Source organism: Ranitomeya variabilis, chromosome 4, assembly GCF_051348905.1.
Source record: "Ranitomeya variabilis isolate aRanVar5 chromosome 4, aRanVar5.hap1, whole genome shotgun sequence".
NCBI classification, from domain to species: domain Eukaryota; kingdom Metazoa; phylum Chordata; class Amphibia; order Anura; family Dendrobatidae; genus Ranitomeya; species Ranitomeya variabilis.
The window spans coordinates 26,118,621-26,124,812 of record NC_135235.1 but is presented as its reverse complement, the minus strand read 5'-3'; positions in this window follow the sequence as shown (position 1 = coordinate 26,124,812).

The window sequence follows — 6,192 nt, the reverse complement described above, 5'->3', positions numbered from 1 at the left end:
TCTCTTCATGTGACGCCGGCCCGTCACTCCGCGGCTGTCTCTCTCTCTCTCTCTCTCTCTCGCACTTTCGGAGTCTCTCTCCTTCCCCTCCTGTTTGCTGTCTCCTTGTGAGATGCCTGGAGGTTACCATGGAGACAGAGGAGAGCGCATCACTGGCACCAGCTGTCTCCTGCCTCCCCAATGTCCGCCTCTCTCTCGCTGTCTCCGCACAGAGCTGTCTGTCTGTCTCTTTTGTGCCGGTCTCTCATCTCCTCCCCCTGCGCTCGTCTCTCAGTTGCACAAATCATTGCACAAATGTCCTGTCTCTGTTAGTCTAGATGCACACGGCTGTCTGTCTGTCTGTGTGACTGTCTCATGTCCTTTCCAGGTTTCATCCTTCTTGCTTGCTCCCTCTGTCTTTTTCCCTCTGCTTCCACTTTTTCCAAGCAGCAGTCTGGTCACCTGTCTGAGACTGTCTCCTGGTTGCACAGTGTCTGTCTCCTTTGTCCTGACTGTCTCATGGTTGCACAGTGTCTGTCTCCTTTGTCCTGACTGTCTCATGGTTGCACAGTGTCTGTCTCCTTTGTCCTGACTGTCTCATGGTTGCACAGTGTCTGTCTCCTTTGTCCTGACTGTCTCATGGTTGCACAATGTCTGTCTCCTTGTCCTGACTGTCTCATGGTTGCACAGTGTCTGTCTCCTTTGTCCTGACTGTCTCATGGTCGCAGTGTCTGTCTCCTTTGTCCTGACTGTCTCCTGATTGCACAGTGTCTGTCTCCTTTGTCCTGACTGTCTCATGGTTGCACAGTGTCTGTCTCCTTTGTCCTGACTGTCTCATGGTTGCACAGTGTCTGTCTCCTTTGTCCTGACTGTCTCATGGTTGCACAGTGTCTGTCTCCTTTGTCCTGACTGTCTCATGGTTGCAGAGTCTGTCTCCTTTGTCCTGTCTCCTGATTGCACAGTGTCTGTCTCCTTTGGCCTGACTGTCTCATGGTTGCACAGAGTCTGTCTCCTTTGTCCTGACTGTCTCCTGATTGCAGAGTCTGTCTCCTTTGTCCTGACTGTCTCATGGTTGCACAGTGTCTGTCTCCTTTGTCCTGACTGTCTCATGGTTGCACAGTGTCTGTCTCCTTTGTCCTGACTGTCTCATGGTTGCACAGTGTCTGTCTCCTTTGTCCTGACTGTCTCATGGTTGCACAGTGTCTGTCTCCTTTGTCCTGACTGTCTCATGGTCGCAGTGTCTGTCTCCTTTGTCCTGACTGTCTCCTGATTGCACAGTGTCTGTCTCCTTTGTCCTGACTGTCTCATGGTTGCACAGTGTCTGTCTCCTTTGTCCTGACTGTCTCATGGTTGCACAGTGTCTGTCTCCTTTGTCCTGACTGTCTCATGGTTGCACAGTGTCTGTCTCCTTTGTCCTGACTGTCTCCTGATTGCACAGTGTCTGTCTCCTTTGTCCTGACTGTCTCATGGTTGCACAGTGTCTGTCTCCTTTGTCCTGACTGTCTCATGGTTGCACAGTGTCTGTCTCCTTTGTCCTGACTGTCTCATGGTTGCACAGTGTCTGTCTCCTTTGTCCTGACTGTCTCCTGATTGCACAGTGTCTGTCTCCTTTGTCCTGACTGTCTCCTGATTGCACAGTGTCTGTCTCCTTTGTCCTGACTGTCTCATGGTTGCACAGTGTCTGTCTCCTTTGTCCTGACTGTCTCCTGATTGCACAGTGTCTGTCTCCTTTGTCCTGACTGTCTCATGGTTGCACAGAGTCTGTCTCCTTTGTCCTGACTGTCTCCTGATTGCACAGTCTGTCTCCTTTGTCCTGACTGTCTCTTCTTCCATACAGATGTCTCTGCGGTTCAGTATTGTTTGTGGAGATATATTGTAAGGTCCCCTGAGTTCAGCCCCTGGAGGCGCCTTGAACGCGCCATCACCTGTGGGGCAGTCTGACACCCGCCGGGCACAGATCTGGGCCACCGCCCCTGACCCGTGAATGCCCATCCATGCCCTTCATGTCAGCCGTCTCTTTATCATCATCTAGGCTGACATCATCCTTTGTAGGAACGTTGGTGTCCTTGGCGGGCACCACTCATTGCTAACTGTACCCTCCATGTGGGCACTTGCAGCACAAGAAGCTTCTCCTCTATGCGGGTGCTCATTAATCCTTATGTGGACATTCATCCGAACCCTCTATGTGGGCACTATAATAATGCCCACAGTGGGCACTCATCGATCATCAATCTGCTATGTTGGCACTCGTCAATCTGCTATGTTGGCACTCGTCAATCTGCTATGTTGGCACTTATCGATCTGCTATGTGGGCACTCATCGATCTGCTATGTTGGCACTCATCGATCTGCTATGTGGTCACTCATCCATCTGCTATGTTGGCACTCGTAGATCTGCTATGTTGGCATTCGTCAATCTGCTATGTGGGCACTCTTTGATCTGCTATGGTGGCACTCATCAATCTGCTATATTGGCACTCTTTGATCTGCTATGTGGGCGCTCGTTGATCTGCTATGTTGGCACTCTTTGATCTGCTATGTTGGCACTCGTCGATCTGTTATGTTGGCACTCTTTGATCTGCTATGTGGGCGCTCGTCGATCTGCTATGTTGGCACTCGTTGATCTGCTATGTTGGCACTCGTCGATCTGCTATGTTGCCACTCATCAATCTGCTATGTGGGCACTCGTCGATCTGTTATGTTGGCACTCGTCGATCTGTTATGTTGGCACTCATTGATCTGCTATGTTGGCACTCTTTGATCTGCTATATTGGCATTCCCACCATCCCTATAGACGGGCACATCATGGTTCTGTGTTCCTCTAAACCTTTGATGCTCCAACGATGTTGATTTTCCTGTATGCGGCCACTCTGATAATGCCCTTGTGGCACTGGCCAATATTCTGAATCTATTATTTTGGCAGCCACATGAACCTGTTCGATGGCCCTGACTGATGTCGTCCTGCAGAACCCAAACTTTCAGCACAAGAGGTTTTATGTGGATACTCCAGTATGGGGCACTTTGGTCATGCCCTCTCACGTGAACCCTATCAGTGGTCACCTACCTCAATGTGGGCACTGTGATTCCAACACAAGATATAACTTCTCAGATTTTGTGTATATGGCCACTTGGATAATGCCCTCTGTGGGCACATTTGGGTGGGCAGCTATTGATGATGCGTGAACATTCAACCAATCCCCATATGTGGGCACTTTCAGCACCAGATGATCCTCCTTTAAGTGGGCGCTTATTAATCTTCTATGTTGACATTCACCTGAACCCCATCGGTCGGCACCAATGTGGGCATGATGATTCCAGTGCCAGATAGTCTGTTACTACTCCCCAGATTTGGGTCTGTGCCCGCTTTCATAATGCCCTCTATGTGCCCACATTTCTCCTCTCTGATATTGGTGGGCACCTATTAATGTTGTGTGGGACGTTCAACCAAACTCCTGCTTTGGGCACTTGCAACACAAAAACTTTAATATTCTCCAGACTTTGGTGTGTGCCCACTTTGATAATGCCCTATGGGGACGATCATCGATCCTCTTGTTTGTTCTTAATTAACTTTTACCCAAACTCTGTCTTACGGCACTTATATTGTTCACTGTTGGCGATCACTTGTGGGCACTTTGCTTCTGCCCCAATCATTGATAGACATTCATCGGAACCACTTACCATCTAAATGTTGGCATCTAATGTTAATGCCATCTGTGGGTGCCCATTGATTTTTTTTTCTGCTATCATTCAGCCAAACTCTCGTTGCCTCTTCTGTCTATTCTGTCTGGATTATCCTAATACACCGTACCTTATTTTTTTGCCCCCTTTGTAGTGCACTTGTATGTGGGCACCTTCCTGGCACTTGTACATCTACAGCTCCCCAAGAATTGTTGGAGTAGACGTCAGATAAATGGACTCCTCGTGGGCACGCCTAAGACATGCAGTGGTAATAGCCACACCTGGGCCATGGTGCTTCAGTGCCAGTCTGCCACATAAAAAAACACCAGTATAAATGGCAGATGGTTGGTGGGTGCCCAGTTACAGTTTTTTCCATGAGAGTCTAAGAAGACCCTCCAAAAACCATCCAGATTGAATACTGGTTACCCCATAGAGGGTGAGATACTGGGGGGCACAATGCGGAATAGGAGCAGCGGGTACCGCTATGCGGCTGGGTTTTCACGTGCCATTTACAAGGCGTGTGATTTCACCGGTGGTCTTGGGTCACCCACTACACCGCCATCCTGCACTCTCCACCAGTCTCAGTCTGTGATAGTCTGCAGCCGACGTGATCACTTTATTTCCCAGCGGACTCATTGAAGGAGAATTATACCGTCTTCTGCATAACGTTCGTCACATTCAGTCCTTGAAGGAGAGGATTTTTTTTTTCCTCCCGTCCATTGTAAGTTATTGCTAATTTTAGGAAGCCGCAACCAAGCGTTGAATGAGTCGGTGAATGAATTCATGAAAGGTTCGTCGACAGCGCAGCACATGCTGCGTTCCCCCCACACACTGGCAGGGTGGTCTTTCTTTCATTCTGCCCTGACATGAGCCTCGGCTTTTAGCCTTGCATCTCTGTTATCTGCCTACATACTCAATTAATAATAATAGTCGCCTTACATAAGACTTGTCGGGGATGGCAGGAACACATTGAGGGAACACAAGGAAGGCCCGGCTCGTAGGCTCACAATCTGTGTGGCTTCCTACATCATCATCGGCTCCTTCTACGCTGGTCCCAGTCCTGTCATTACACTTCCCATCAATCATACAGAGTCCATCTGTTACAGTGATTACTGGTATTTGGACCCCGAGACCCTGTGTTAGGGCTCGTTCACATGTCCTGATATTTCTGGTACTGGAAATATCCACGTCCATGTGTACAATAGGTGTGGCAACCTTGTGCCGCAGCAGTATCACACATACTGGCACATGGAAATCAGCAGTACTGTTGGCGCTGTTCCCCGGCTAAGGGGGCTGAAGATGGCTCACATCGTTGTCCCCTGCTCGCACAGCAATCAGCGTGAGCAGGGGACAATGTTGAGGAGCAGGCGGCCGCGTCCTGTGCTATAAATAAATAAACCAGCCTGGGTTCACCAGTATTTTTGATAACCAGCCAAGCAAAACTGACAGCTGCGGGCTGCAACCCTCTGCTGTCACCTTTAGCAAGCCTGGTTATCAAGAAAAGAGGTGTCCCCCATGCTGTATTTTTTTAATTATTTAAAGAAATAATTTAAAAAATAACTGGAGTTCCATTTTTTATCAACCAGCCAAGCTAAAGCAAACAGCTGGGGGCTGGTATTCTCAGGCTGGTAAGGGGCCAATGATATTGAATGCTTAAAAATAGCAGACACCCAAGGAAATGCACATCTATCAGATGGTGAATTCACTGAGCTTGAACTGCGTTGAACTCACTGATTTTTTCTCACTGGGCTATTGGTGATCTCAGTGAGGTCACTGCAGTTCAGGGGCCTGGCTGGGTACTCAGCCTCAGTGACCAACGGTAACCTCAATGAGGTCACCGCTAGTCACTGATGCTGCTCTCGCAGCAGCTCATTCACCAATGGTTCTCAGCCTGGATGGTCACATCTTGGCACCATCCTGGTTGAAAACTATTTATCCCCCAGACATGGATTACAGCGTGGGACAGAACGACAGACAGGAGACGGATAATGTTGTTTTTTTTATTTTATTACAGGAGACAAGGGCTTCAATGAAATGGGCATTATACTCAGTTAACAGTGGTTGTTATTTTTAAATAAAAAAGGAAAAGTGTTTAGTTTTTATTTCAAATAAAGGAATTAATACTGGCTGTGTTTATTTACAATATAATTATAGGATTAGTAATGGAGAGGTGTCTTATAGACGCCTCTCCATTATTAACCAGTGGGCTTGATGTCACCATCAATCCAAAAAATATGAACCCCACTTGCCACCGCCACAGAGCAAATGGGAAGAGCCGGGCAAAGCGCCAGAATTGGTGCATCTAATAGATGCGCCTTTTCTGGGATGGCTGCAGGCTGCTATTTTTAGGCATGGGGGCCCAATATCCATGGCCCCTTACCAGCCTCAGAACACCAGCTTCCAGCTGCCTGTGTTAGCTTGTCCGGTTGTCAAAAATGAGTGGGACTTCCACGTCATTTTATTCATAGTGCAGGCGGCAGCTGATGAATACTCCCATCAATCAACGCCTGCTCACTGTTATTAGTGGCAGCAGGTG